The sequence below is a fragment of the Pelodiscus sinensis genome, chromosome 1 (assembly GCF_052426305.1).
Source record: "Pelodiscus sinensis isolate ZL-2025 chromosome 1, ASM5242630v1, whole genome shotgun sequence".
Taxonomy (NCBI): Eukaryota; Metazoa; Chordata; order Testudines; family Trionychidae; genus Pelodiscus; species Pelodiscus sinensis.
The window spans coordinates 198,391,587-198,407,264 of NC_143052.1; the positions used below are offsets into that span (position 1 = coordinate 198,391,587).

The 15,678-nt window shown below is 40.0% G+C and overlaps 1 protein-coding gene across 2 annotated transcripts in view; it reads left to right on the forward strand.

Moving 5' to 3' along the window:
- The first annotated feature begins 1,627 nt into the window (after positions 1-1,627).
- Positions 1,628-15,678, forward strand: part of NDP (norrin cystine knot growth factor NDP) — a 29,457-nt gene continuing 15,406 nt past the window's right edge. For both annotated transcript variants that reach the window (XM_006137893.4, XM_006137894.4), the window contains exon 1: positions 1,628-1,886. The gene's annotated coding sequence lies outside the window, so the exon portion shown is untranslated. The remainder of the gene's footprint in view (positions 1,887-15,678) is intronic.

Consider the following 15,678-nt stretch of genomic DNA (forward strand, 5'->3'; position numbering starts at 1 on the left):
CCAACTTCCCGTTAGCATTTAAACACTATCAATTCAGGACTCCAACCATCTTTTATAGTCAGTGCTTCTGATCAGGTATATCTTGTGAATGGCTAGGTGTGCTCCAGAACCACAGCCAAAGTCATCAAATTATTTATAATTAGCTAGATAGCTTTGGGTATGTCTACACTACCCTCCTAGTTCGAACTAGGAGGGTAATGTAGGCATACCGCACTTGCAAATGAAGCCCGGGATTTGAATTTCCCGGGCTTCATTTGCATAAGCGGGGAGCCGCCATTTTTAAAACCCCGCTGGTTCGAACCCCGTGCAGCGCGGCCACACGGGTCACGAACTAGGTAGTTCGAACTAGACTTCCTAGTTTGAACTACCGTTACTCCTCATTTCACGAGGAGTAACGGTAGTTCGAACTAGGAAGCCTAGTTCGAACTACCTAGTTCGTGCCCCGTGTAGCCGTGCTGCACGGGGTTCGAACCAGCGGGGTTTTAAAAATGGCAGCTCCCCGCTTATGCAAATGAAGCCCGGGAAATTCAAATCCCGGGCTTCATTTGCAAGTGCGGTATGCCTACATTACCCTGCTAGTTCGAACTAGCGGGGTAGTGTAGACATACCCTCCGTTATTACTTGTGCACAGTTGTACTTCTGTAATGTCATAGGATAGGACTAATAATGGAAAATGTTCTGGGGCAAGACTGAAACACATATATTGTCTTGGGGAAGGCAGCACAGTGATTTCCCAACTACTGAAATGAGTGTAACCAGATGAATTTATGATGCGTTATTATTTGTGTCATTTTTGTCAGTGATTTGGATCTGTCTTCAGTCTCTCAGGGTTATGTTCTGCATGTCTTAGAGTGTCTGAACAAAATGGATTGAAGAATCACCATTTTAAAAAGGGAATGTTCTCCAGAATAAGGTAAATAATGGAAAATAAAAAATTTCAAATATTTGTTTGCAATTTTTAATAATTTGGCAATGACTGTGTGCTTTACACAAGAATTTGCAGGTTCACTGAGCAAATTTCAGAGTTGCAGGGAAGATTATTTGCAGAAACTGAATTTCAGATTGTTACGCACATGTATTTATGCTGGAAAGACTTGCATGTTCATTCAGGCAGAGAACTAATAAAATAGCATGTGACTTATCTGGCCAATTGCAGTAAGAACACACAGCTTGAATTTAGAATATCTGGAGTCAGTCTGTAAAGTAAAAACTTCCAAAAGCTATTTATCAAAAAAAAAAAAAAAAAAAAAAAAAGAAAGAAAGAAAGAAAGAGGATTAATAAATCCAAAGAAATTCAGTTACCTTGTGGATGTTTCCCAAGCACAAACATAAGCTTCAGTTGTCAAACTATTAATTGGTAATTATTTGCTCAGCTTTAACTATCTTATACCTCATGCTCATTATTATTATCTCAACTACAGTACATTTATTTAGGCAGAGAGAAAATTCAGGACATTTACTTCACTGCCTTTTATGCATAACAAGATACCGCTTACATTTAAATGAAAAAAAAGTGCATTTACTTCTCTTTCTGGCTCTCCAATAAGAAGTCCCTGAAGAGGCGAGCTTGGCTGGTGGTGTTTAGTGATTTCTCAGATAACAAGAGCTTCACATTTCTGTGGAATTCCCATTTGCCAGTGAGCTGCTGCTGCCGCTCGCCTGATTGATATATGACTGCAATGGCACTTTTCCATTTGACATTCTCTCTCCCTCTCTCACTCCCTCTCTCTCGCTCAAACAACAGCCCTAACTTTTGTGTGTTGCAAATATAAAAGGCAAGCCATGTGACAGAGGGACAGAAGAACAAAAGCATTTGGAAGTAACAAGACCTCTCTTTCGCTCTCAGAAGAGTGTGAGGAAAGGAAGGAGCGGCACATTTTCCAAAGGTAAGAACACAAATAAGTGCTTACTCATATTTTGGGTATTACATGCACTTAAACTGAGCATTTACTTTGTTTATCTGACAGATACATGTTCTCCAGATAGCATGTTTAAAATAAAAGTGTATTTGTTTAAAAATGACTGCCAGGCTACTACCTATATCATCTTGTAATTCCCTTAATTACACATCTGTCTCATGATGCCAGTCTCTGGGAAGAAAACCAGGCAGCGTGTACTGTGGTTCTGAATAAAATAGTCAACTGCGTTTCTTGTTGTAACCTCACATTTTTTCTCATTTGTATGAATCTGTGAGGAAGGCAGGCACTCAGTTCTGTCCTGAATTCATAAGAAAAAAATGATAGTATCTCCAGCTCTGTCTTTGTCGCATTACAATAGAGCTCCATTGATACAGGCAAGCCAGCTATCTTAAAATTGATCTCTTTACTTTTATTACTACCTATATATGCTGCTCTGTGGTCAGTCATCTGCTGGAGTGCTTAGAATAATTTGAAACAATAGGCAAGATTTATTTCTAGCTTTGTGTGTCATGCTTTGCAGGGGGCACTTTTAATTTGTGTGTTATTATTTAACCAAACTTCTGGGAAGTTACCATGGAGTGCATAGGACTGGTTATGGATTAGGATGGATTTAATGTATGTATTTGATTGGCTTAAGAGAGATGAGGAAATCCACAGTGTTTGTCTTGGCTATAGTATCAGAAGATATATTTAGTAGTCAGCTTGCACAACAAATAATGCAGTGTGAATGTGTGTTCAGTGGCTCAGTCTGGAGGATGCTCAGGCAGGGCACTGCATTCAGTGATAATTTCCAAAGAGCTCAAAATGTCTGTCAGGAGGTATAAAGGACCATTCAGTATCCCGAGAGTATTGTTTTGCAGGCTAAAATTTCTCTTTAAGAAAAATGCCAGTGTAAGAGGCGTGAGCACAACTGTTTTCTATGTGCTAGGGACAAAAGAAGAGTATGGCTGTGAGCTGAATAATAATGCATCAGAGTACAGTATAACTGGAGTCCATTGTAATGGATAAAGTCCAATTAGAACTTGATTGAAGAACAAAAGTCCCGTGTAGCTGCTGAGAGTTATGTGAGTGCAATAAGTATGGCCAGTTTGAAGGCAGCAGATTAAACAGCAATAATCACACTAACAGAGGTGGACAGAGGGAAATTTGGAATTCCATTTTCATGTTAAACATACTAATGAAATTATCTAGAACTGACAACGCAGCCCTGGAAAGAGAGCTTGGAAGGAGAAGGTGTTTTACATGGGGTGAATATTCATTTCTGAGGAAGAGATTGGCTTGGACAGTTAGGACATGGAACCAGAAATCTAATCTCTCTTCCAAAGCTGATTTAAACTGGCTACCTCTATTTCCTGGTCCGCAAGAAATGGCATAATAGTATCTCTCTGTTGTACTGACCTCATTAGGGTGTTGAGAAGGTTAATTGGCTAGTACCTGTATGGCATTTTAAAGATGAAGAGTGTCATACGAGAGCCAAGTGTTCTTAGCAATTTCTAGTAACTTCCAGTGCAACCCGTCGTTACGGGTGCATTCAAGCGACAGTGTGCACTGGAACAAAACAGAACATATAGGCTGTGTCTACACTGGGCCACTTATTCCGGAAAAGCAACTGCTTTTCCGGAATAAGCTGCGAGCTGTCTACACTGGCCCCTTGAATTTCCGGAAAAGCAGTGACGATTTACTGTACGAAATCAGCTGCTTTTCCGGAAAGACTATGCTGTTCCCGCTCGGGCAAAAGTCCTTTTTCCGGAAAACTGTTCCGGAAAAGGGCCAGTGTAGACAGCACAGTAGTCTTTTCCGGAAAAAAGCCCTGATCGCGAAAATGACAATCGGGGCTTTTTTCCAGAAAAGCGCATCTACATTGGCCACGGACACTTTTCTGGAAAAAGGGCTTTTCCGGAAAAGCAGCCTGCTAGTGTAGACGCTCTTTTTCTGGAAATACTTATAACGGAAAACTGTTCCGTTTTAAGCATTTCCGGAAATTCATGCCAGTGTAGACACAGCCATAAAGTGCTACATTAAGACAACAGTAAGTACAAATTCATTTCATACCACCACTGCATCATTTAATGATTTCCTAATGGAAGCAACCCAGATGCCTGTTAGGGTCACTCACTACCTGTGGGTATAACAGATCCCATTCTGCTTTTTGTTCGTATTGATAAGAACTTGTTTTTGTGAATCTACTTTTTTTCATTGCTAGCAATGCTCACTTTTACCCAGATAGTGAAACTCTGACTCGTGCTAATGAGCAGCTACGCACATGAATAGCTCTATGGACTTCAGTGAAACTACTTTTGTGAGTACTGCTTACCAGCTTGAATCAGAGAGACACAATCTGGCCCATATGTTCATTCTCATGCTGGACTAATGAACTCTTATTTCTGGAATAAATATCTTCTTGATTTTAAAACATAAAGGGCATTCAATAGATTTTGTTGCTGCAAATTTACACAATGAACATGGAACTTTATTATTATGAAGCCAATTAGCTATAGGTTTCAGTCAGCTACTGTGCCACTCTTTTATGATATTATTCAGATCATCACTTGCCCATGCTGCTTCTTAGAGTTCAGTTTTTTTATACCACCACTCATTTTTAAACATGCATGTATGTAAATTATCTTTGCTTGGCTAGCATAGGATTATCACCAATCACTATATCCAGTACGGCTTTCTGCTTATAGTAGTAGTTTTTCATTCAGTCATCTAAGCATGGGTAATACGCACAGTAGCAGTTGGTCTAACCTAGATAGGTTCAGATGAGTCATAGGGATCAATGAAATCGCCAGTTTTTCCTTGCTGCCTACTTTGATTAGTGGGACTGCAATACCATTCCTCTAGATGGGATGGATGTGAGTCCCAATCAACAACCCATTCAACAAGAAGTGCCCATGTGGTCAGCCATGTGCCCATGTGGATTCATTGTATCCCCTGAAGTCTGACCACTTCACCTCTCTGACGTATCTGCTCCCAAAAGAATGAGGAAGTGAGAACCTGAAGGTTGTTCCTGAACCGGCATGTCTCTGACATAAGCTTGCAGAACAGTGCAATGTAGTGCAGTGCTATTGTTAAGTCACCAGGTCATTTATTTATACAAATGTGGTGATAGATGTTTTTAAACAATATTTTTCAAATTGAATTGAACATCCCTGTGCCTCTAATGCTTTGCGCATTGGCCATTTTCAGGAGACATGTGGCATGCTTGGTTTTAGTAACATAGGAATGGTCCTACTGGATTGGACCACTGGCCTAGCCTATTGGGTATTGTGTCTCTGACAGTGGCTAGAGCCAGTTACTTCAAAGGGAGGTATTAAAAATTCTATATGTAATAAGTTGCCCACAGGGAATGTTTCTTCCTAATTCTATCACTTAAATATTGCTTTATGCCCCGAAGCATTAGGGTTTATAATCCTTTCAAAAACTCTTTAGAAATCTGTGTTATTATAGTGCTGGATGCTTACATTAGCCGTATAATAGTCTAATACTTTCCTGAACCCTTCTTATCTCTTGGCCTCAGTGATACATTGGGGACTTAAAGTTCCACAGGCTGGTTGTATGTTGTTTGTATGTAGTAAGTGCATTTCCTTTTTACCAGTTTAAAATTTGCTGCCTTTCAATTTCATGGCATGTCCTCATGTTCTTGCCTCAAGCAACAGTGAATAGTAATGCTCAATTTAACTTCTCTTTACCCTTTGTTATTTTGTTTGCTGTTATCAGGCTTTTCCATTGGATGCTTATTGCCTTGTAACTCATATTAATTCCTGGATAAGATTTGGATACAACTGGATTAGCTCATTCACATGTCTCTCTGTGGAAGATGAAATCACCCTCATTTCCCACAATTCTGTACCCGCATGTTGAGAGGTGCTGTCGCCTGCTCTGACTATGATCAGCTGTTATTTCCTTTTTATATGTGTCAGTATGGAACATATTAAAATTTCTCAGTAATGGTATGTTTGGAATCCCTCTGATGCCACATCTCTAACTTAGCAGAACAATAAAAGCAAGGTTGTAGTAAGCCTTTGAGCAGCTGGTAGTCTATATATTCCTTCTTTTTTTCACATAATCTAATTCAAATAGAATTTGGGTAGCACTGGCACTACCTCTTCTAAACACCATCAGCTCTCATCCTATTTACCACATTTAGACTGCATGGTATATCTGAGTAGAGTCCCCTTAGATTGTAGGAAACACAGTCTTTCATCTGGTATCACACCATTTGTCGTAGACCAGCTGATATGAAGGAAACACAGCGGTGAGGAATCCCTCATGATCAATATTATTCTAGTAAATTTTCTTTACATCAATCATTGTTAAAGTTTCTGCTGCTAAGATTTGCTTGCATATTATAACTGAGCTGTAAACCACTTTAGAGTGGTGATGTAGTAATGGTGCGGGTTATGTTGCCCTTTGAGTCATGTGAGTTAGGATTGGAGTTAATGCTCCAGCTTTGGTTTGGCAAAGGTTAAACATACCATGACAGTGATACTTGCATCTGTCAAATTGAGTGGGAACTAGAAGGTCCTCTTATTACAATGCATGAATTGCTATCGTGAGTCAAATCCTGTAGTTCTTAATCAGTTTTTTATTCACTTGGTCAATTTCTTATGAAAACCAATGGGAATTTTTCCCAAATAAGGACTGTAAGTATTAAAAAAAAGCACAGGATTTGGATTTGAACATATTACGGAGAGGAGAGAAGAAAAGATATTTCTGATGGTTGCTAATAACTGATAATCTCTGGGAACCTAAAATAAACAAATAAAACCAGATCTTACTAAACATGCAACTTGCCTATTAAATAACATAGAATCAGAAATTCCCATCTCCTTCTAATGCTCCAAACTATACCGCACTATGCTGGGTGGTAATGCCCCCAAGCAGTGCTAAGCCTCAGGGCAACTTTATACTCAGTTAGTAATAATAATCTCAGGAAAAAATATTGTTATGTATTAATAGTATTGCCATTGTTTCTAGGGTCCCTGATCACAGACCAGGACCCCACTTTGCAAGGTGTTGTCAAAATATTATAACAGCTTGCAAGCATGGACAGTTAGTGAAGGCAGGGCTGGGGGAGGCAAGCTCCCAACCCCACCTCCAGCCCTCCTCTGATGCTGAGGCCCCATCTCTTCCCCCTCCATGGGGAGGCAGGCCAACACACTGTGTGCACACTGTCCCCACCCAACCACAGGGAGGGGAGGGGAGTGGATGGACACACACACGCCCAAGCCTGGTGGGGGGGGCATGAAGGGTGCTTGGCATAGTCCCAGCCTCCCCAGTCCCAGAGGAGGGCACAACTGCACTGCACGGGCTGGCCCAGCCCAGCCTTGCCTCTCCAGCTCCAGAGCGCTGAGGGAGGGAGAAGGGCATGCTGCGCTGCCTGGTTCAACCCAGCCTTTCCAGCTCCGGAGCACAGGGGAAAGGAGGAAGGTGCGCTGTGCCGTGTGGCCTGGACCGGCCCAGCCCAGCCTCTTCGACCCTGGAGCACCAGAGGAGGGAGGAGGGCGTACTGTGCTGTGCTGCATGGCCTGGCCTGGCCCAGCCTCTCTAGCTCCAAAGAGGGTGGAGGGCACATGGCGTGGCCCCAGCCCTGGAGCACTGGGAGGGCAGGTGCTGAGGGCAGCAACATTCTGCCTCCAGCATGCCTACAGCAGGTGTTCTGGGGGTGGAGTGTGGGCGGGGCCAGGTTGGTGGTTTGGGAAGGCAAAGCCTTCCCCCTCCTTACGTACTCGACACCCATGCTCACAAGCACCTAAAAGGTTGTTACAAGGAGGAGGGAGAAAAAAAATTCTTAAACTCTGCTGATAGGACAAGAAGCAATGGGTTTAAATTACAGAAGGGTGGTTTAGGTTGGACATTAGGAAAAACTAAGTCACATGCTATTGTATCAGTTCTCTGACTGAGTGAACAAGGAAGGGTGGCTAAGGACTGGAATAAATTCTCTAGGAACATTGTGAAATCTCTATCACTGGAGATATTTAAGAGGTTAGATAGACATTTATCTGGGATGGTCTAGATCAGGGGAGGAGAACCTTTTTTGGGTCGAGGGCTGCACATAAGTGAGAAACAAAAAAACCCACCTGCCATCAGTTTGGGCTCCCCAATGCTGGGGGGAACCCCTGAGCGTCAGGGGCTGGATCCAGGCAAGCCAGGGGCTGCATCCTGGCATCTGGTCCTTAGGTTTTCCCCCTGGTCTGGTTTGTTCTTGGTTGTTCTGTGAGTGCAGGGGACAGGACTTGATAAGCCTTTCGAGGTCCCTTCCAGTCCTATGATTCTATGATTATGTTAAGCTGTTAGACCAAAGTAGAGGCACTAAGAGAAACTAAACCGAAAGTAGAAGTTTGAATGGGAATATTTTCACTAGGAAAATAGACACTTGTATGAATTACTGTGAGGAAGTGTATCCAGTGCAGGTTTAGACTTCCCTGTTAAAAAAATAAAAAAACTATCCTGCGCACTGAGCTTCACCCGTAGATAATGCTGTTCATTTCCTCTCTACTAAAAGGTGTTAAAAAATATTCTTCCCCTTTCTTTTCTTCATTGCGGGAGCTGGATTACCCTTTATTAAACAGCCCTAAATTCATTCAAACTTAGAATAATGTAAGAATACTAGTGTAGTGCATCTCTATGAAAATTAGCACTTGCCAGAAGCTTTGCAACAGAGCTCACCCAGCTCCCAGGCTCTAATGGGAGCTATTGTGCACAAGCCACTGGGGGATCTATTTAAAGACCCCTGGCTGGCAACATGAAGGGAAAGGGTAAAAATACAACCTCTCTTTTGTCTACCAATGGTTTTCTTTGGGAGTATATTAAAAAGCTTTTTACATTTCTGTCTGGCTCTGTCCACTGGCAGTGTGCCAGCCCATAGCACCCACTTGTGGTTGCCATTTCAAGACAGCAGTCGGGAAGGGCTGTATCTGTTTCCCACAGCAACAGAAGGATGGGCAATACTCCTACCAACATAAAAGGAATGTTACTTTGCTGATTCCAAAGCTATTCATATTAGTTTGGCTCACTACATACAGTAGCCCCCAATCCTGTAAACACTTATACTTTGGTTTTCGTCAGTAGTATTATTAAACTCAATGGCACGACTCATGTGCATAATGTTACTTGTCTGTGTTTGCAGCACGGGGACCTTGAGTTATATTTGCTGCAAAAACTGTTCACTTTTTCCTCACACCTCTCAGAGTAATATGGCAGTGCCATTAATATTTCTAGGCCACTTATAGGCACTGGTATTTTATACTGCAGTATTACAATAGTCTTGAATCAGAAAATGAAATTTGTGAGTTTTTTTCAACTAATGTCATAACCTTTCAAGTTTTTGAACCTTCAGCATCTGTTATTTCTTTCCATTTTTTGAAGCTTAGCATACTACATTTGCTGTTTGTTAGGATGAAAATTATAGTAGTGAATAAATACTGCTAAAAGATGTATTTTCCTTCAGTGGAGAAGATCCAGAGATGTAAGTGTGTTTCTTTAGCCCACTTATTTTTTCTTCTTTATTTGTTCTTTCAAGCTCTTATTTTCTCTGTGATGGCTTTTTAATTAGAGATATTTTCCGTATTGAGCTTCTGTGCCTTTTTTGCTGTATCATTACACTGGATTTCTGCTGGTGGCACTGAACTCAATCTGGAATAAGAGAAAGGGACTGAGGCTATCAGCGCCCCTCACTAGATTCTAAGAGATATCAAAATAGACTTTCAAAAATCATAGTGCTCAGACATGTCTTCATTTTCATCACTCCAAAGAAGATGGCTTTAAAATTTTTGTTTAAATGGGCAGCCTACTTTTCTAGAGTTGCTGATACTTAACATGCTGGACCTGATTCTCAGTAATGCTAAGGCCATTTCACATTACAGAGTCTTAAATTGTGAGTAAATTATTTGTCCCCAACTATATGTCTCCTTTACGCTGCTAGGGCAGTGTCAGTTGTCAGACCGCCTTAGTGCAAATGAGAATCAGATTCACCAACTTCAATATATAAAAACAAAATCGTGGTAGGAATATTGAAAAGGAGACTACTCATGAAAATAAAATCTGCTTACTAAAACCAGAGCCGGGTAGTCAGAGAGAGAAGAGTGGGCAGAAATCAGCAGATATGACCTTCACATCTGGAGAGTCTAAACAAATGTGCATTATTTAAAGCAGTGATACTAAGTCTGAGTCTTGCAAGTTGAAAGCGGCTCTTTTATGTGTCTCCTGTAGCTCTTTGCAGCACAGGATGTGATTTAGATATTAACCAGTCAGGATGCTTTTACTAGGTTATTAACCAATTGTAGTTGGTAAAATAATATTACTAAGTCATTTTGCTATGAGATTTATATATGTAAATGAAACAATGAACAATGAATTCACACCATTGTGGTTCTTTTGGATAATGTTGACTGCTAATTTGGCTCCTGAACCACTGAGGTCTGAGTATCACTGATAGAAATTTTGTATACAATAGGAAAAATCCTTGCTCTGTTGCAACAAATGGCAAAACTCCCATTCACTTCAATGTCCCCAGGATTTCAACAAAAAATGTATCCTGGATTATTGTGTGTCAATGTGGGGCCAGATTTGGAGCTGTAAATGACCTTGTGACATCAACTAAGAGATGCTGCTTTACACTTTCATGGATCTGGCCCCAAATGTTTAATTTGGTATTTGCACCATTTCAGCTAGGGGAAATAACATGTTGGGAATGGAAATCTTTTTTATACTGCTTCGGTTCTATATATTTACCGGTTTCCAACTGAGTGTAACACTGCTGGTTTCAAGTGACCTCGTTGGGCATTTACAACATAGTGCAGAGGTTTTGAATGCACTGCTAAAATCATGTCCCTGACAATATAGAGAATGGCAGAGCATAAAAATTGGAAATGCAAAAATAAATAAATGGAAAGACAGCATCCTTAATTTATAGAACCAAAAGAAACTCTGTGGGGCATTTTGCCATTAATTTAACAAAGAGCAGGATCAGGCACAATATTTTAAAACATATGCAAATATTAATGTAAGCAGACATATACCATGACTCCTATCTTAAGGGGAAAGCTACCAAAAGGATAAACATGATAAGGGGGAAATTCTGCTCTTGCTGCTTGTGTGTGGTGATAGAAAGGCCAAGGACAGCAGTACAGCAGTGGGAGTAAGGCTATAGGGAGGCAGGGATTCCGAAGGCTGTCACAAAGCGGAGTCCCCAGTAGCTCACTGTGGGAGTATACGGGGCAGGTTGGAGTGCAGAGTTGCAGAGCGCAATCTATAAGTCTATCCACTGCATAGCTCCAGTAGCCACAAATACAGTTTATGGGGGCTTAATGGACTATGCCACTACTGGGGGCTAACTGACTATAACACCAACTGTGGAAAGGGGTATGGTTATCCTGTGCGCTAGTGCTGAATGGGTGGGGAGTCTATCCTCACAATTCATAATTTCACTCTCTCACCAACCCCAAGCCCATTTAGTTGCTCTTTACCTGGGAATTGGGAATTTCATCCTAAGATAAATGAATTATGATGCAACTTGACAATGCCTATTTAACTGGCCCCTCTCCCTGAAATAATTATAGCAGGGAGCACCTATTTAGACTGCCTAAATGGTTCTATTCTCACCCAGATTTGGGGAGTTTATCACTTCAAAACTTTTTTTTTTTTTTTTACCTCGGCTTTTCCAGGCTTGCTAAAGTTGCCCGAAAGTATGTTTAAGAAAAAAAGTCAGTCCAAAATCACTGCAGCTTTTCTGAGTATAAGAATAGTGCAAATATATTATTTATATAACAACAAAAATGTTGTGACACTTTTTGTTTCTGTACAGCTATAGTGTTGACATGATTCTATGTAGTATCTTGTCTTTTGCTGTGTACACAACAAACTCAAAACGAAAGAACTACATGGCATGCTGGGATCCAAATAACCATGTTTACTAAATATACCCAGTTTGCAAGGCCTCAATATGTATACAAACTGCTGCTTTGGCAGCATTCTGCCAGCTTCTACAACACAGCACACACTTTTAAAAGGGAACGCTACCATATTACTATATACTACAGGCAGAGAATTTAAATTTGGCAGGGAACTTAGGGCAGAGAATTTTATGGAAAAGTGCTTTTGACTTCTCCATTGAAACTAGCTTTAGTCAGATATTTTCCAGGTGGGAGTTCATAGCTTTAGGGCTTTTTCAAATATGTATATATACTGCTACATATACCCAAATTAAAATGTAACCTCATCATAAATTCCTATCTGACTATGATATTATTTCATATAGCTTGTTTTATATGTGCATATAAGGAGAAATATTTTGCTGTGCCTCTAAAAGCATAAAACTTATAGCTCAGAGTGGATAAACCACATTTTCATGCACACAACTTTTCACTCTTTTGATCCTGGGCTGCTGCTGGGGTCACTTGGGCCCTGGTAGTAACTTAAGACTGGTTGAATTTTTTTGTGTGGAAAAAATAAATTCTGTTGAAAACTATGGTTTCTCTGAAATAGAAATTTTCCATGTGGGAGTGTTAATTTTTTGACAAAAAACAAAATAATCCTCTCCCTCGATTTTTCTGATCAGGGAATCAATGCAGAGAATTTTGTCTGTTTTGAGTTGACATTTCAAAAGAGTACAACTTATGCATTTGAAATGAAAAATGTCATTTTCATACATTGAACCATTTTGTTTCCCTATTTCCAAACTGCAGCTACTCAGAATCTTTAATCTTCTGAATTTTTTTGCTATTTTGATTTTTTTATTTCTGATTTGGAAGAGAAACACATTTCCAAACATTGAAATGTCCCATGGGTCACAAATACCATTTTTTAAATGTTAGAATTTATGTAATTGCATACATGTATAAGAAGTTAGGGTATGTCTACACTTGCACCCTCGTAGAACACAATTTTCTAAAAATGTAGGCCATGTTTCTATCTAAGATCTCTCTTTTGGCTATTTTCTTCTTAAATTCTCTTCTCTGTTCTATTGGAGCCATGTTTGCAGGATTCCCTAAGACTGTAGTTCCCTTCTTACCACCATATTAGGGCTATATTAATACAAACTGAAAGCTATACTACTGTTTTGCCTGGATACTGTGCTATGTTGGTATAAAGGATGTGTAGGGCCTCTTCCTCCTGTCCCCTGCCTCTTCTATATTCAGGGATCTCAAAATGGTGGAGAAAGGGAACAGTTCCATGCAGGCTGCTAAATTTGGATACAGGAAGGCCCAGATCTGTGTTGAGTGATGATTAGAGATGATTTCAGTTATGGGTAAGTGATGTCTGTGTGGACTGTGTAAGATTCTACATTATCCTTTTACTAACAGATTTTCTCCTTTCCTGCCTTTCCCCTTTCATTCCAGCCTATTACTTTCCGTGACACTGGCTTACATGAGTTGTGTTATCCTAGTTAGTCTCTGTCTTCCAGGCATCTCTTAAAAAACAGGGAGATGGGCCCTCACAAATTGAATCAGGACTCTGAGACTTAGCTATGTCTGTTCACTTCAACAATTAATATAAAGCCATTTGAAGTTATGGAAGGCAGCTCAAAAGTGGGAAATGTGTTGGGACACATGTACTTGAACTTCAGGCCCAATGAGTACATATTTACTGAGGATACAAGTGGAGGTGGGGTGGTGCTTGAGGTAAATTTATTTGAATGGAGAAGGAATTTTGTAGTGTGTGTGTGTGTGTGCGTGGTGATAATGCTAGTTAATTATGTTGAAGAAAGATCTTGCCTAGAATACTGTTTTGGCCTGCTTGGTTATTAGGTAAGCAGGAGGAGTCAAGAGAGAGAGTAAAAGATTAGGTGCTTAGTTCATTGTGGTAAATAATGCTGTGGGAACATCTTAATTAAAAACTGTGGCATATTCCTGCACTGTGCAGGGATCAGCTCAGTTTCTTGTATTTCTGTCAAACCTTGCTAAATTCTAGAAGCATGTTTCATTGACAACAGTAAGACAGTTCACAAAAAAAATCGCAGTTTCGGAAGACTTTAGGATTTTAAAGTTTTCGTTTTGCTTGTACCATATCTCTTTTCAATGTCAATTCTCTTCAGCTGAAAAACATTTGCTTGGAAAATATCTCAAGGCAAGGGAAAGAGTTGGTGTTTGTAACATGCACAAGTTTACATTAAAGCTATTTTTCCTTTTCTTTATCAGCAAGCAATCCAGGCTCTGAAAGCAAAAAATGAAAAAACAAAATAAAACCAAAACCAAACAAAAAAAAACAAAACCACTTTCGGCCATACATCTAAAACAAGAATAGCTTAACTAATATTTTTCACATTTTAGAATTACATTTCTGTGTAGGAAGAGACTTCATGTGTCTGGATTAAGCCTGAAAAACATTAGCTCCAAACTTATATAAACTCTGGAACAGTTTACTGCAGTTATGCACTCTCCTTTCTTTACAGAAGTGTAAGGGCAAGCTCTAAGACAACACACAAAACTCAGACTACTGCAGTTTCAAAACCTTTCAATTGTATTTCATATTGAAGAAAACAAAATTGCCAGCAAAGCAGAAAGGCAATAAAACACATGATAGAATATCAAATAGGCAACAAGTTCTGTGAGAATTTTTTTTATCACATCAGCTATGTCTGTTTGGAAAGTTCATCTGTTTTAATGCTACTTTCCAGCTTCCTTTGTTGTCTAAAGTTACATTGAGTCCAATAATTTACAGCTCCATCAGGTTATATCTGTAGTAAATTTAAAGTTAAATAGCCCACTCAAGACTATTGGCTCCATAGTAGACTTTTCAAGAAATAGTCTTGGAGAAATTTAGGGGAATGTAAGAAGGGAGCTCCAAATAGTTCTGAACTTCTGATGGTGGTTCTGTGTTCTCGGGTCCAGTGGATTTCTCTAGGGTGACCATATTTCCCAAAGGGAAAACAGGATACCACCCTCCCTCCATCTGTTTGTTTAAGGCTGGCACTGGTCACTTGAACTCTGCTGGCCCCCATACCATACCACACCGTTCCGTTTTTGACAAAAGTGGACATTTTCAGGGGTCAGCAACATATTTTTAACACAGACACAAATGTCTGTGGTAAAAATGTTGATGACCATGTTAATTTTTCAAAAAACCGAATGACTAAATGACACATTTTTCCCCCAATGTCCATCACTAAATAAATTTTGTCACGTGTCTGTTGGGCAACCTGATGTTGCCAAGCCCTCAGCTTTTGGTCATCATTTGGCAAAATAGGACGTATAGTTACCCTAGATTGCTCCCAGTTCCCAACATACACCAGAAATCCAGATGGCCATGAGGTGTGACTTCATCTGCAGATATGTATTCCCAAAGCATCCTTGGGATGTATTTGAGAAGAGATTGACCATATGGTGTGATGGCTTGTTGATGTGGATGTCTGAGCACTAGAGATTAGGATGAGACCACCAAAATACATTTTCACATCAGAGCCAGAACTTCCATCTTTGAATGCAGAACCCTTAAAACATGCCCTTCAGCATTTTAAGTAAAGGCAGGTTCTTTCATTTGCAGAAATCCTTAGTTGTGTTGCAAATCATTGGTATTGAAGTGAACCCACTGAGACACTATAAAGTAAAAAGCCTTGGCATTACAGCGCTTGTGATAATGAAAATTAATATTATCATCATTATTAAAATGATAGAGCAGTGCTTAAAGTCACAAGGCCTTGACCTTCTTTTTGATAATCTCGTATGCTGTACTTACAGTGAAAATGATGTTCACTCAATGAATAATATTTTGGCTAACAGAAATCCTATGAGCCTTATTTATGTCTGTTTTTATCTTG